At 47.8% G+C, this 14335-nt stretch overlaps 1 long non-coding RNA gene across 1 annotated transcript; it reads left to right on the forward strand.

Annotated features, from left to right (window-relative positions):
* The first annotated feature begins 9377 nt into the window (after positions 1-9377).
* LOC111095506 lies at positions 9378-13874 on the forward strand. Its single transcript, XR_005358008.1, has 2 exons — positions 9378-11330; positions 12417-13874. It is a non-coding gene; the product is annotated as an uncharacterized LOC111095506 (long non-coding RNA).
* The last annotated feature ends 461 nt before the right edge of the window (positions 13875-14335 follow it).

Consider the following 14335-nt stretch of genomic DNA (forward strand, 5'->3'; position numbering starts at 1 on the left):
TGCTCTGGGACTCTTTCTAGTCTTCTCAAAGCCTGCTTTTCTCTCTCCCTCTGCCCCTCCTCTCATTCATGTGTGGGCTCTCATTCTCTTAAATTAAAAACAAAATTTTTTTTTAAAGATTTTACTTATTTATTCATGAGAGAGAGAGAGGCAGAGACATAGGCAGAAGGAAAAGCAGGCTCCATGTAGGGAGCCCGATGTGGAACTTGGTCCCAGGACCCCGGGATCACACCCTGAGCCCAAGGCAGTTAAGCCACCCAGGTGCCCCTAAAAATTTTATTTATTTTTAAATTTTATTTTTTACACTATTTTTTTAAAGATTTTATTTATTTATTTTTGAGAGATACACGAGAGAGAGGGAGAGACACAGGCAAAGGGAAAAGTAGGCTTCATGCAGGAAGCCCACTGCAGAACTCGATCCTAGGACTCTAGGATCATGCTCTAGGCTGAAGGCAGGTGCTCAACCGCTGAGCCACCCAGGTGTCCCTAAAAAATTTATTTTTTATTTTTTTATAATTTTTTTAATTAAAAAAACGTTTATATGGAAAAGCAAAGAACATATAATAGAATCTGGAGGGCTTAGACTACCTGATTTTGGGGACACTTGGGTGGCTCACTGGTTGAGCACCTGCCTTTGGCTCAAGGCGTGATCCTGGAGTCCCAGGATTGAGTCCTATATCAGGCTTTCTGGATGGAGCCTGTTTCTCCCTTTGCCTATGTCTCTGCCTCTCTGTGTGTCTTTCATGAATCAATAAAATCTTTTAAAAAATTTTTAGACTAACTGATTTTTATCATAAAGCTACAGTAATCAGCAGAATGGGGAATTGGCTTAAAGTTGGCCATAACAGATTGATGGACCATGAAGTCCAAAAATGGGTTCCATTTATATGGTCAGTTGACGTTCAACAAAGATGCTGAGATAATTCAATGGAGGAAATGGGAGTCTTCAATAAATGCTGCTGAAACAACTAGATACCCTTAACTAGTTGGGTTTAAAAAAAAATCTCAACTGTTACACTACAAACCAAAATTAACTTTGGCTAGATTACTGAATGTTTATAAAAATTTAAAAATTTTACTCATAATAGTCAAAATTTGGAAACAACCCAAACCAAAACAAGTAAATAAAGTCTTAATGTATTCAAATAGAGTATCACTCAGCAATAAAAAGGAACTAGTGATAAGTGTGACATGAAATTTGAAAATATTATGCTAAGCAAAAGAAATCAGACACAAAAGAGAACATACCATATAATTCTATTTATATGAAGCTCTAGAAAAGGTAAATCTCATTGACTGTACCAGACAGCAGGCCAGTAGGGCTGAGGTTGGGTGGTGGGCATTAACTGCAAAGAGACGTAAGGAAAATGCCCTTTATCTGGATTGCAACGATTGCAAAAGCATAAACATTTGTCAAAGCTCTTCAAACCGCAAGCTTTAAATGAGCATATTTTACTGTTTGTAAATTATACCTCTATAAAGTTGATCTCTAAAAATTAGCCAGAAATATTAGTTTCCTGCTCATCCTTGCAACCTCATCCCCTGTATCTGTGGTCCTCAAGACATCAGTGTGCATCGGTCACCTGGGAGTCCTAATTAAAAAATCATCTTCCCAGGCCCATGCCCAGGAGTAGGTGGACAACCTGGGACTTGGCATTTGCAACAAGCATCCTAGAGGATTCTGATTCAGGTGTCCTGAGACCACACTTCGGAAAACTGGCCCTTAGTGGACTTCGGCATTAGATTTTTCTCCTGGATCAGACTCAGGCCATATTTGATCATCTGGTAAGAGCCCTGACCTGCCCGAAGGCCCAGCATTTCCAGTTGAGGGCCAGAGCTGCTCCTGGAGCTCATCGTGGCAGATAGTGTGATATGTCTTCTCTTCATAGAGAGGCTGCCTGTGTTTTCATTCCAGTTTAAGTGACTGATCAAGCCATGCCCCTGGTCTCAGAAATGCTGTTAAATATTTGCTGCCTGGAAACCCCTTCTAGTTGGCACAGAGGACCAACGGAAGTTCTTGAATAACTGTCATCCGCATTGGCAGTTGGTGGCTTAGCCCTGCCACGTTGCCAGGGCAACCGGGGCACCTCCCAGAAGCCTTCAGGGGTGCTGCTCCCCTCCCTGAGGCTGGACAGACTTAAGCTGAGCAGAGAAAGTGAAGCAGGCAGTCCAGTCCGTTCAAGGTTTAGGGAGTCGGGCCCTAACACAGGGTCCCATGAAACGCAGGAGCCTCTTGAAGCTGTCTTTCAGAAGCTGGGTCACAAGGAAGCCTCAGAGCTGTTGCCAGAGCTGGCAGGAGCCACCATCAGAAGCGACCACCGAGAAGAAAGTCCTTCTGCTCAGTCCTAAAGGGAAGGATGCTTTGCCACCATGGGTCCCCGCCTGGGTGGGCCCTGGTTTCTCACAGAGGGAATAGATGTAGTGCCATGGGGAAGGGGAGATGGGGATTCAGCAGAGGCTTCAAACGAATCTATATAAATATTAAAATAGAACAAGACCAAAGCTTGTTAGCACAAAAAGGGAGTAGAGGGTGGGAGTCAGGGAGTGGAGAGGGAGGAGAGGAATAATGGTCCCAAAGAATCAGCCTTAGAAGGTCAGAGTAACTTCGCACAAAATGTTAACTCTGAGCTTGTTGGCAGCAAAGGCAGAGAAGGGAGTTCATGGGTGATGTCAGACCTTTGGGCTGGTAGAAGGAGCGTCGGTACTGATTTTTCAGGAAGCGAAATTGATTTCCTGACTCCTGAGGAAGGCAGCAAGCCAGAGCCTCCCCATATTTCCTTACACTTGAGGTAGGGATTCAGCATCCTCAGCAAAAGGAACTCTTAGTTCCAAGAGAGGATAGTGAGGGGTTCCAAGCCAAGGAAATGAGGAATGGTTTAGCTCAAAAGGTAGGAGGAGGTTGACCTGAGGCTACTGCCTTGAAGCCAATAAAGCGTAACCTCAGCCCCCCCCCGCCCCCCCACCCCATTCGCAGGACCTCTCCGAAGGTTCACTCTGTTTTTTCTGCCCATCCAGGGCATGCTGTCCACATTTGATTTTCTGCTTTTACTGATTTTACAAACTCAAACCATTTCTTAGGCACAGACGGAAATTTAGAAGCAAAAGCAAAAGCAGTGAGCGCTGTCCTAAAAGCACTGCATGTTGGGAAGTTAGCCCTGGAAGCACCTGGACCCCTTCAGACCATGCATTGCTGGGGAAGCCAGGAAGGAGCTGGCTATGGCTAGCAGGATAAGCAGCACAAGAAATGCCTCCTCAGTAGCTGGAGGGGCGTGGGAGGATGGGCGTGGGGGGTTGTTCAAGGGTAGAGGGTGGTGGGTCAAGCCAGGACAAAGCTTAGCCTCTCCTACTTCTTGACAATCTTGAGGAGAACTGCTGTTCCCTCTGCTCAGCACATCCAGGATGACCCGCTGGGATGTGGGGATGGTAGGGTAAGTGCCCAGTACAGGAGAACCCTGTACTCCTATTAGGGCACTTAACTGCCTCCTTTTTCATAGCCCTTTGGACTTGATCCTCCCAGCAATATGTACCTTGATGCCAAGGACAAAAGCTTCCTTGCCAAAAAAATAAAAGATTTAAAAAATTAAAAAGAAAAGCTTCCTTAAAAAAAAAAATAATAATAAAAAAATAAATAAATAAAAATAAATTAAAAAAAAAGAAAAGCTTCCTTGCCTCTGCTCTGCCCAGGAACTCATCAGGTTTGTACAAAATACACGGCAATAGGCTTTTGGGGATCTGATCCAAATGGGAAGTAAAGAAAATAGGAGCCAAGAGTGAACTCTGAGTGCCTTTCCAGTCCTATTATAAGAAAATAGTAAGCACAGTCAGTCCCCAGGGTCAGCGAAGCAGCACTTGAGAGTTATCAATGGTCAGGAGCAGAGATGGGTGTGGGTTTTAAGTGGGCTGGAAATTTCCAAAAATGGAAGATCCTTAAGAGAGCTAATGCGGGTTACAAATATAAAATATTTTATATATATAAAAGAGCTTGGGAGCAAGGGGGGAAGGGGTGCCCCTGGGTAAATAGCCTGTGGCCTTGAAAGTGGCTGGTGAAGGTGTAAATGAGATGGGAAGATGGGACTTGAGTCTGGTGAACCTCGAAGGATGGGCACGTTTTGGAAAGACCTAGGGCCAGCACTTAAGTTGTGGCTGTGTGGAAGGGAGTAAAAAGGAAATGAGCGCCTTGATGTGCTTTGGTGGTTTAGGGCCCAAGAGGGGAAAGACTCCAACATGACGAGAGTTTCTGCTGAGTGCTAGAGAAGAGCTGTACCAGTAAGGGGATGCCAAGGTCAAGAACAAGGGGAGATCTGAAGGGGAAAATAGGAGGATTTTAGGCATTTGGACTTGAGGTGTGATGGAAGAGCTATGGATTTTGAGATGGTCATCTGACACCTGGGAAGTAAGGGATAGAGAAGTCTCATTCAATAATTGGAGCATCCATCCACCCATCTGCCCATTCAACATGCATTTGTTGGTAGCCTCCACCATACCCAGCCCTGTGTTAGGGTCAAAGGGTATAAAAGGTGAAGTATTCCCTCCCTTTGAATAATTAAATTTAGGCTCTCAAGAGAGAAAAACTAGTTGAGTAAGGCAGGGTCTTTTGGGCACAGAATAAGTGACCCAGAAGTGAGGGAGCTGGCTGTGACATCTGTCACCCTGTTGTCTTCCAGAAAGTATTTAATTCCACTGACCTGTGGATACCTTTACCATGTGGATCCCCCTTTACTTCTTCCCAACTCCACTTGTGGTCCTCCCCAAAGGGTGACTTGTCTGAAGAGAACGGTGTTCCCAGAGCCCACAGCTGTACTCTGGTCAAGGGTCCTTGAGTAAAATGGGTAGTAAAGACCAGGAGAGGGGTTCACAGAACGGAGAAATCCTCTAAGAAAGGAGGGAAGTTAGGGCCTCCACACTCCTGGATTCCAGAGGAGGTGGGACCGAATCTGAATCCTAAATTGTTGAAGCATTGGCCTAAGTGAAGCGGAAGCAGCTCTAAGAGATACAAGCCAGCTTCATCTAATAGAAAGTACCTGATGTCAGGCAAAGCCTCCTTAACCGGCCAAACCTCAACCACGAGGAGGAGGAAGCAGCCTTCCCTGTGGCCGCTGGGTTAAGGTGAGAACCATGTCCCCCTGGAAGGTGGCGTGTGCCCATGGCATTGCTTGCCTGACCCCTCTGGTGCTGTTCCCTCCATCTGGAATTGGCTTCACCAAGAAGCAAGCATCAGAAACTGAAGCAGGGGAAACAAGTCGAGGTGGGCAGACAGAAGGAGCAGCTGGGACCAGGGAGGAATAGGCGACAACACCAAGATATTAAACATAAACTCCCAGATTCACACTGGAAGACGTGTTGTGGGCAGCAAGCTCGTCTAGAGCTATTTCTTCAGGGCCTTACAATTGAACAAGTGACCTTGCGTGTGTGTGTGTGTGTGTGTGTGTGTGTGTTTTTAACTTCTATCACTGAAGTGTATGTTTCAATTTCCTGGCTCTCAGATGAAGTTTCTTGAACCTTTAATGTGAATGGGTATAATACCTATTTTGATGTCGCACGTGAACGTCTAGTATTTCAGATCAAAGCAGCCACTGCTGAGGGCCATCTGAAATGCACAGGGCTTGGTTTCCCTCTTAATTGCCAACCAAGCAGTGCATCTCACACTTTTACGAAAAAAACTGTTGACCGCCTACCCTCAAAGCGTACCTCAGAGATGGTCATATCTCCAGAGACGCTATGAACTACCGTTACTCTGTGTCTCCTTGGCTGCCTTTTGCTCTTGAGTTTTCTTTGCCTCCCATGAATAAAGGGAAGTCAGGAAACGTCAGAAAAAAAGAAGTAGCAGCAATTGAGTTACTTTTGCCACTTGTTCCCACTCAGCTGCCAGGGTACAATATGATGCTGAGGCTGCAAGTGTGCCGTCCCTCCATAAAGGGCCGTGTCCCACACGGGCGGGCCAGTGGCCCATGTGGCAAGAAGAGCTGGGTATGGCTTGGTCAGGGCACGGGACTCCCTGTGCCAAGTGCTGAGTCAGCTCACATCACTGGGCCTGAGATAAGGGGAGGGGACTAAAGCCCCAGGGGCTTTGCCTGTAACTTCTCTTGCCAGTATGAACCGAGTGAAGCTTCTTGTCCTGCCCTGGGAAGAGTTCTCACACCGAAGTATCCTACTCTCCTCACTGCCAGGAGAAGCTTGCTCACATTTAAAACTACTCCCAACTGGAAACGGGAAAGAGGCCTCAGATACGAAGTAGGTTCTCTTCATTCATTGATTAGGAAAAAATCCAACAAACTGAAAAAATAGAGGATAAATGCCCATATAGCCCCTTACCTAACTCAGAAAATCCTACTATTTTCCTTTTCTGCTTCAGATCTTTTTTCCAGAAGTAAAATGCTACTGATGTCTATGAGGCTTCTGTTCTGGTACTGGGGCAGACAGGATAACCTGAAGAGCTCCTTGCAGCCAAACACCTAGAAAATACTAGGTACTATCTATAAAATTTCCTTTTAATGTGTAGTGGAGGTTACAAGAAGGTAAAGGAAATTCCCCTGGGCCACAGCACCAAGAGCACAGAACTCTATAAGCAGCTGTCGTTGCTGCCTATGGTGGGAAAATGTGGTAGCGTGGGGTCACGTTTTGCAATGCCTGGTCTTCTTATATCCACACGTGGAGGGGAAATCGTGGGCTTGTTAGGGGGTGTTGGGAGTAAGACACTCCTCACACAAAGTTGGGGTTCTCTAAAAGCAATACTTACCCCCAGATATAGTAAAATTAGACAAAGGAATCTAAGTCTGGGTTCTGCATAGAAAAGTCTCCCTAGGAAATTTTTAATTAATGTCTAGGACTCCTAGGCTTTGGAGTTTAAATATATATTCCACTCATATGTGAGGAACTAAAAAAATTGACACTGAGTTGGTGATATCCTTAGGTTACCTGGCATAAGCAAATGAAATATCTCTGTACAGGACCCACCCAGAGGTCAGGGCTCACAGGGGTCCCACAGATAAAACTCTTCTAAGAATGAGCTCATAGTCCCAAGAGGTAATAATATATTTAAAGGAAAAATTCACCCCTTGGCTTGTATTTGTTTTTTCTCCACTCTTTTCAGCTACAAGATACCCCTGCTACAATGATACCAACTGTTCCTATTAACGCAGCAGAACGAGGCCCTAAGAACTGTGTGCCCCTCTATCTTGTACCTTCCCTCCCTGAGAGTAAACACTGAAATTCCTGATAAATCCCACGTATTCTTTTATATTTATACTACACTGAGTGATTCCATAAGTAATATATGCCTTTGTTTGCAACCTCAAGCTTACAGATTAGGAAAACCATGCTCAGTTACAAAGGCCTGTGAGCCAGCTAATGTCAGAATTTTTTTTTTTAAGATTTATTTATTTATGATAGACACACACACAGAGAGAGAGGCAGAGACACAGGAGGAGGGAGAAGCAGGCTCCATGCTGGGAGCCCGACATGAGACTTGATCCTGGGACTCCAGGATCGCGTCCTGGGCCAAAGGCAGGCGTTAAACCACTGAGCCAAAAAAAAAAAAAAAAAAAAAAAAAACCACTGAGCCACCCAGGGATCCCCTCATGTCAGAATATTGAGTAGAATACGGGACTGCTATTTCTGGGCTCCTACCCCCCCCCTTTTTTTTTTTAAGATTTTATTTATTCATAGAGAGAGAGAGAGGCAGAGACACAGGCAGAGGAAGAAGCAGGCTCCATGCAGGGAGCCCGACACAGGACTAGATTCCAGGATCACACCCCGGGCCAGGCAATGCTAAACCGCTGTGCCACCAGGGCTGCCCTTTTTTTTTTTTTTTTTAAAGAATTTATTTATTCATGAGAGACACAGAGAGAGAGAGAGAGAGGGAGAGACACAGGCAGAGGGAGAAGCAGGTTCCATGCAGGGAGCCTGATGTGGGACTCGATGCCGGGACTCCAGGATCTTGCCCTGAGCCCAAGGCAGGCGCTTAAACTGCTTAAACCATTGAGTCACCCAGGGATCCCCCATCCTACCCTTTGTAATTCATCATTTTGCTTCAGTCCCTTGCAGCCAAGGTTAAAACTAGTCTCACTTCTCTGATACTATGCCAACAATATTTGAGAGAAAGCACCGAGAAGTCAATGTGTTTTTATTTTTATTTATTTTTCAATGTGTTTTTAAAAGTATGACTAGTTCCCAAGACAAATGATCCCCGATTGGATGATTGTCACTTGACTGTCCATTAGAGCATGGTTGATGTAGAGAATTGGGGAGGGGTGTGTCGGGATTACAATTTGAGGTCCACTCAGAGGGGAAAGCCCCATGTGATAGAATGAGCCAGTGAAGAATCTCCTAAGTCACGTGGAAGCTTGAAAAGCCCAGGAGTGGTGGGTGGTGGAAGGAGCGGCGGGAAGAGGATGGCATAAAGTCAAGGACTCTGTGTTTTGCTGGGAGCCCATGGCTACACGAAGTGCACGTTTCACAGTCAGGACTGCTCCCCGTGACTAAGTGGAAGGTGAGGGACCCTCCTGGCATCAGCATCACCAGGTGGCTGTGGCATTTCAAGGGCAGGGCACATTCTGATACAATACCCTTGTATCCTGAGCACTCAGAAAAGACTATGGCACACTGTCAGCGTCCACGAAAAAGTCCCTGAATGGTGCTCTATCTGGGCAACACAGCAGGGTCAGGCCAGAGGTGAGGGAGCGCCGGCTGCTGCCCTGGCCCAGTATAACCAGCAAATCCCCAACTCTTAGAACACTTCCAAGGCAGGCAGGTGGGAGAAGGCCAAGGGTGGGAGACAGGAGGCTGGGAGGCTCTGAGCTCTCCACCCACAGCTACAGGCCTGGCGGTCCAGCTGAAGACCCTGGGACGGCATTACACTGAGGCGCTGCCCCCAACCCCCCCCCCCCCCGGGCCCCACACATATCCCCACCTCCCAGCTCCCATTTCCTCCCCACACTTTGCAGCATACACAGCTTTGTGGTGTGTACCGCAGCACCTGCGCCTGCCCTGCAGCCTTCTCCTCGCCTGATCCACAGCGGCTGCCGGGAAGGCTCTGCCGTCACTGAGATGCTGAGGCTATGTGCCTGGGGAGCTGAGCCCGGAGCCCGGGGCCGCCCCAGGGAGCATGCGGCCTGCAGGCTAAAGTGGGGTGGGTTCTGGGCCGCTCCCTGTCACAGACTCTCTCGGCCGGGTGACTGTCCCGGCCTGGGCCCCAGGTCTCCTTGCTGCTACTGGGTCTCTGAGAGCCTGCCCTCCGGCCCTCAGAGACGGCCCCTCAGCCACACACCCTGGCCTCCTTCCAAACATTGTTCACTGATGGGCCAGATGGGCAGCGAAGGAGAGCAGGGGTGGGGTGGGGGTGGGAGTGGGTGGGGGGTGGGGGGGTCAGTGGGGAGCGATCCTGAGTTCTGAAGTAGCCAAACTTAAATATCAGCTCTGATCCAACTTGAGCTTCTCTACAACATAAACCTGAGTTGTAGGAAACAGCGCCCCCTCATCACCGTGAAATCCTTAGACTCGCTTCTAGGGGAAGAAAAAACCAACCCACATCTCCGTCTGTCAACCACGGATTAGCCCGTGTTCTCCCTCCCTGCTACACCCTACAGTCCTGCCATCTCTACCCAATCCGCTCCTTCCTGGGCCTTCCGCGGACCCCGTCCTGGCCTCACCCACCCCCGCCCAGGGCCCCTGTCCATGCAGAGCACACCCTTGCCCCCCTTGCTGTTCCTCCCCCAGGACGTGGCAACTCCCCTGGGAATGCTTCTCGAATGGCTCAGGCAGACGGAGGTAACTTTTTGTCACCACACTCAGCATCTCCTTTTGTAGCCTTTGTCCTTTGGCGGGGAGGACGGCTGAAGTGACTTCCGAAAACCGAAGAAAAGACACAAGCCCCTGAGACTTGTGACCCCTTGGGAAAGTCCTGCCTCAGGACTTCAGGGCAGGCAGACCTGTCTCAAAGGGACACATCTGGCCAAGACTCAACCCAAATCACAAGGGCTGGAGAGGAAAGGCTCTCTGCAGAGATGGGCTCCCGCACTTGCCCCCAGCCACACTGGCTCTTTGTTCCGGGAGGTTCTCACCCCCATCTCCTGCCTGTGACAGACCCTCTGCCCAGGCGCACTGAGGGATCCTGACCACACAGGCCGCCCTGACACTTGGGTCCTTGTCCTATGTCCAGCATGAACAGGACAGCAGGAAAATCCCAGAATTGGAATTGGGAGTTCCTCCTCAGCAGAGGAATGGGACAGAGCATTCTAAACCCGGGGAGTGGTGCCACACAGAAAACTCCCGTCTCACAGGGAAGGCAGGAGGGCAGGGAGCTGTCTCCACAGAGCTCTACCATGGTGCCCACGCTCTGACGTGCAGCCTTCTGGCACGCCTGCCTCCCCGCAAGACTGTGGGCTCCTGGGGACAGGGACCATGTCTTATTCACCTTTGTTTCCCTGCGCCCAGCACGTGCAGGTGTTCAATGAATAAAAGCAAGGAGCGGCCCTGGGAGAGAGGTCCACTCAGGAGCCAGTGAGGGCGGGACCTAGGGAGGACGGACTTCTCTAATCAAATCTCCACCATCAACTGGGATTGAGTTGGAGCTCCCCATTTAAGATGCAATGGGGATTTGGGGGGTGCGGCCACACAACCGGGTCCGCCCAGCCCATCATGAAGACAGGCTACCTCGGACACTGAGGAGAGGGAACTCAGCTTCTGATAGTCACCGGGACCAGACTCTCACTTCCTGTACTCTTGCCTGAGCCCTTCCCACAGACCAAGGCCTGTTTCAGCACACTTCTGCTGGGAAGCCTACCTGAGCTCCCCTGCACCACTAGTCTCTGATGGCCTATATCTGGCCTCCTGGAGCCTGGGGCCCAGATGGCCCACTCAGGGGTGGGGACAGGACAAATGTCAGGAAACAAACCAATCAAAATCAGCAAGTTAAGTCACCAAGGAATTGGGGCACATGTCTGCTTGTTGCCTTTTGCATGCACTCTTCCTGGAAATGTAACCAGTTCTTCTGGTGCCATAGATGTGTCCGGGAAGGGAACGGAGAGTGGGCTGGGTGCTAAGTGTAAGCAAGGGAAGCTTATCTTAACTGGATATCCTTCATAACATTTGGGTTTTTACCATATGCATGCAATGCTTTTTTTTTTTTTTTTCAAAGTCAAAACTATAGTATCAAACCACAGAGAAAATCACAAATTCCAAAATGCAGACGTCCTCGGGGGCCATAGTCACAGACCGGGTCCAGGTTAGAAACAACTGAGGTTCCAACAAGATCAAAACAAAGCGGATGACAATGATTACTGAACGGAAGACTGTAAATCTCTCCTCCAACAAGAAATGAAATGGAGAATACCGTGAGTGCAACTATTCTGAAAGTAAAAATACTATCAATTTACATGAGATGAAAGCAGGATTTTTCAGAGGTTTTTTTTAATGCTTACATATCAGGAACTATTAAGAAAAAGATAAAGGAAGAAAATAGGCCAGAATGAGAACCGCTGGGAAACCAGAGGGGAGGAGATTGTCAGCCACCCGGGATCCACAAGAAATTTCATTTCTAGACAAGTTCAGACCTGAGGTGTCACCATTAGGAACACTCAATTCATCCATGCCTTACCAGTAGCTTCTTAACTGGCTCCTTCCTCTGAACCAGTGTCCCTTGCCTCCAATCCATTGGGAATTAATCTTCCCCCCAAAATCTGATTCTGCCTTATTCATTTTAAGGCCATAATAGTTTCCCAAATGATCTCCCGTGGCACATTCCAAATCTTATCCTGTGTCTAGCTTCATCCTCGGCCCCTCTCTCCTGTGCCCTTGGTCCCAGCTCTGTGGGCCCGACTATAAAACACACCCCATTCCTCCATACTTCTAGATCTGTCAACCAGCGGCTCGGTAGGCCCAGACCTACTTCCCTACATGGCCAAATCTGACTCTTCAAGTTTTAGCTCAAATGTCACTTCTTCTGTGAAGCTTTGCCAGGCTTTCCCTGGAAGTTTCATTTCCACAGGGCTTTGTTCATGCCTCTAGTGTAGTGATTTCTACGTGTTTTGTCATGTCTGCCTCACCCAAGGGGTTAGGGCAGAGACTATGCCTTGTTCATCTTTGTATTCCTACCTCCTCCCACCCCAGCATAGAGCCTGCTGCCTAGACTCCCCTCAGATGAAAGTCGAGTGCCTCAAGTTTTTGTAAGAAGCAAAAAAACGCTAGAAGACCTCCCAGCCCTCAAACACCCCATATATCCATCCTAAAGTCTCCTGCCCTCTATGGATCTCAGTCTACCAGATGGTGCTGTTCATGATGGTACTCAGACAACCCTTTTGCTTGGCTGAAGCTTATTTTGCTCATTCTTTAGAATCTAGGTGCCCTGCTGGGGATATCTGGACTCTGTTCACAAAAAAAAACAAACCCCTTCTCCTTATGATTCTCCTTCTCTTCTATAGGTCTTGCTCAAATGGGTTCCCAGGTCTTTTACACAAATGTCAGCGACTCCATATCCTGCTCCAGGACCTGGGTCTTGGCTGAAGCCATACTTAGCTTCTTTCTGATGCAGTGTCTCAGACCTAAAGGAGAAAAGCAGATGCATTCAGTTTTGCATCTGGTTGTTTTTCTACATTGCTCCTGATTGGATAGCAAACTGAAGTCTTACGTTTGGATGCTCTTTCACAACCTAACGAGAAAAACACTGTTGGAGCTGCTAAGCGCCCACCACAATTCTGTGTGTGAAGGTGATGGGCCCTCCCCGCATCACCAGCACCAGATAGCTGTCAGGATCTTCAGGGCAGCCCCCTGGCATTCTGGGCACTCAGAAAAGAACTTGGCACAACGTCAGCTCTCCATCAAAAAGTCAATTGGATGATGCGCTATCTAGGCCACGCAGCAGGGTCAGCCCAGAGGTAATGAGTGACACCCACTCCCCTGGCCCAGTACAACCTGCAAATCCTAGCTCGGCAAACCCACGTTCCAGGCAGGCAGGTGGGAGGAGAACAGTCGGGACCTGAGATGCGGAGGCTCTGAACACTCCACCCACGGCTACCAGCACATGCTCTATCTTTCCGGAGCCTAAGTCCAAAACTAGCTTTCTGGTACACATTGGAATTTGAAGAAAATTAAACATTCTTCCATCTTCAAAAGAGTTTGTTTTAGAGCACGAGCTTCTAGAAAGCAGATTTTCCTTTCTGCATAACAGCAAGCATAGCACTTTTATTCATAAATATTATTTGATAAGGATGATACTTTACAAAATGAACAAATACTTCCTGTTTTAGGAAGTAACCCTTAGAACGAGAACTCTGGGTGTCAGAGGATTCTTTATTACCTCAGTAGAGGGTGGTTAATGTGCTTCCAGTGCATAATCCTGAAAGAAGAACCCTTTTTCATAATGGTAAAATCAGTATCCTCTCAAGACTGTATACAGTATTTTAATTTTAGATCTAAGTTTGTTTGCTTGGGGAAGCTCAAAGAAACTTAATCATTTCCCTATTTTTCCCATTCAGTGTTTGAAATCCCATCTAAATCTGTAGAAGGTTTGTAAAAAGCTTATTAGGACCTCTCAAAAAATCTTACCCCATTTTCAAACATTTCTATTAGAAAACATTTCCTTGAAGCCAATCCAGTTCTTTGTCTTTCGAATACTGTTTGCTACCCAAAACTCCCCAAGACTCAGTACCAGATGCTAGCATCTAAACTCTCCTTCTGCTTTGTGCCCTACACAAGGGCCATGTTCCAAACCCTACAGATGATCTCTGCTGACGTCATTGGCACATTTTTGAGTGAGGAATCTGACCTCCGCCTTCTGTAAAGAATGTCTGTTGGGGTTAAGCATGGGCCCTGGGGCTCTTAGCCTCTTGCATTCTGAATTTAAATGGAAGATGTTGTATTAAAAATATTTTAAAATGTGAGTCATGAAAAAAAAATGTGATTCATGTTACATATGGCTGACTATATTTTGGTCAAAACTTACCCAATTTATAAGAAATCCCTTTAGCTCACCAAGCAATCCACCGGGTCCCCCATCCCCGACTGCCACAGCACCCACCACAGGTGGGGCTGGCGAGGAAAGGCTCTCTGCAGAGATGGGCTCCCACACTTGCCCCCAGCCACACTGGCTCTTTGTTCCGGGAGGTTCTCACCCCCATCTCCTGCCTGTGACAGACCCTCTGCCCAGGCACACTGAGGGATCCTGACCACACAGGCCGCCCTGACACTTGGGTCCTTGTCCTATGTCCAGCATGAACAGGACAGCAGGAAAATCCCAGAATTGGAATTGGGAGTTCCTCCCCAGCAGAGGAATGGGACAGAGCATTCTAAACCCGGGGAGTGGTGCCACACAGAAAACTCCCGTCTCACAGGGAAGGCAGGA

The sequence above is a fragment of the Canis lupus genome, chromosome 4 (genome assembly GCF_011100685.1).
Source record: "Canis lupus familiaris isolate Mischka breed German Shepherd chromosome 4, alternate assembly UU_Cfam_GSD_1.0, whole genome shotgun sequence".
Classification (NCBI taxonomy): Eukaryota; Metazoa; Chordata; class Mammalia; order Carnivora; family Canidae; genus Canis; species Canis lupus.